The sequence below is a fragment of the Hipposideros armiger genome, unplaced genomic scaffold (genome assembly GCF_001890085.2).
Source record: "Hipposideros armiger isolate ML-2016 unplaced genomic scaffold, ASM189008v1 scaffold_1592, whole genome shotgun sequence".
In the NCBI taxonomy this organism is placed as follows: Eukaryota; Metazoa; Chordata; class Mammalia; order Chiroptera; family Hipposideridae; genus Hipposideros; species Hipposideros armiger.
This window is the reverse complement of record NW_017732942.1, coordinates 136,728-138,914: the sequence shown is the minus strand read 5'-3', so window position 1 is coordinate 138,914 and position 2,187 is coordinate 136,728. Positions and strand designations below refer to the sequence as shown.

The 2,187-nt window shown below is 41.6% G+C and overlaps 1 pseudogene; it reads left to right on the top strand.

Annotated features, from left to right (window-relative positions):
• Positions 1 to 417: 417 nt before the first annotated feature.
• LOC109377868 (olfactory receptor 2AG2-like) lies at positions 418 to 1,355 on the top strand (annotated as a pseudogene).
• Positions 1,356 to 2,187: the final 832 nt, after the last annotated feature.

Here is a 2,187-nt window from a genome sequence, read left to right as displayed (position 1 = left end):
CCTGAATTGAACTCCCAAGTGCATTTTAGGCAGGAAACTAGCTAGATTTTAAACAATGCCCACTGTGTTTCTTTATTATGAAGATAGATATGCTTTATCTATCTACAAAGATGCTTGCTTGGGCTCATTCTCTTGGATATCTTATTTCAAGGGAATTCTAAATTATTAGCTATTAGCAACATGCTTTGTCATAATTCAATAAAAGGTTTCAAAAATTCAGAAGTCAGAAGGCAAACATAGCTACAAGAGGAAGAGACTCAATCTCATGGGATTCTGTTGGCCATAGAGACATAAGACAATACAAAACTAGGGTGAACTCCCCTAGAAAGGTTTTCACCAAGAATCCATTTAGTACACCTGAAACTTATTTAAAAAAAGAATCCATTTGTTTCTAGGCAACTAAAGAAACATCACGGAATGGAGCACGGGAACTCCACCCTGGGAACTAGCTTCTTATTGATGGGGATCCTGAAGGACAGTGGGTCTCCTGAGCTGCTCTGTGCCACAGTCTTACTCCTGTACCTATTGGCCTGACCAGCAATGGCCTGCTGCTCCTGGTTATCACAAAGGAGGTCCGGCTCTGCGTGCCCATGTTCCTCTTGCCTGGGCAGCTCTCACAAGGACCTCCTCTTCACATCTGAAAGCCCTCGTGAACTTTCTGCACAACAAAATGACTATTTCCTTTGGGGGCTACACCCCATCAGATATTTCTGGCACTTACCCTGGGTGGTGCAGAGGACCTCCTACAGGCCTTCATGACCTATCACATGTATGTGGCCATTTATCATCCTCTGAACTACATGGTCCTCATGAGTCCGAGGGTCTGCTGGCTCATGGTGGTCACATCTTGGACCCTGGCATCCCTAAGTGCTCTAGGACACACCTTGTATACCATGCACTACCCTTTCTGCATGTCCCAGGAAATCAGGCACCTGCTCTGTGAGATCCCACCTCTGCTGAAGTTGGCCTGTGCAGATACCTCCAGATATGAGCTCGTGGTATATGTGACAGGTGTGACATTCCTCTTGCTTCTTCTTTCTGTCATCATTACCTCCTACACATTAATCCTATTTACTGTGCTCCACATGCCCTCAAATGAGGGGTGGCAGAAAGCCTTAGTCACCTGTTCTTCCCACCTGATTGTTGTTGGGATGTTTTATGGAGCCGCCACGTTCATGTACATCCTGCCCAGTTCCCTCCACAGCCCCAAGCAGGACAACATCATCTCTGTTTTCTACACGATTTTCACTCCAGCCCTGAACACCCTCATCTACAGCTTGTGGAATAGGGAGGTCATGGGGGCCTTGAGGAGGCTTCTAGGAAAATACATATTGCCAACACCATCTACCTTCTAGGGAGGGCACATGGCTTGTCTCTCACCATCCTTCTTTAAATCAAAATGCTAACCACAGCCTTTCTTTATATGGTACTCTGTGTGTGATGGTACAAACAGTTAAAAATTTTATTCATTTTGATTCTACTGTGTAGCTGGTGAACCTTAATCTGCACTCATATGGGACATATCACCCAGACCTTGGAAGCTCATGTTATCAAAGGAATACAAGAAGAAATTCATGGAATGGATGTCTTAGACTCCCTCTGTGGTAGGACTTATACTGACTGATTACCAAATAGACAAAGCAGGGGACAAAGTTTTAAATTCAATGTCATCTAGCAGTACAAACAGTAATATTGGGTTGTTGGAAAAGTCATGATGTATTTTTTCTATGTTTACTATGCAAAAATGTGTAATGACTTTTCCAACAACCCAATAGTTTTAGGCTGACCCAACTTCAATAGCCACTTAACATCAGAGGGTGACTGCTTTTCTTAGCGTTAGATTCTAAGACAATTATCAGAGAGCCGTATCCCCAGAGGATATATTGGGCACCTTGTTTATTAGGCAAACGATTGTTCAAGCAATTCGTTAGAAAGAATAACAGACTTGTACTCCAGACTTATGTAGCAATCCATATTGAATACATAAATAAAGACAATATTTATGTTGAGATAGTAAAAAAGTCTAAATGGAACATTTTTATACTGACTAAAATTCAATCTAAAATTAAAATAGAGACATGAATAAAAGAAAACGTGATAACATCACATTTGAAGTAAGGGTTAAAGATATCCGGTGAGAGACATCTGTTGTGTATTTTGCTTGAATTTTTAAAGACTATTATCTTA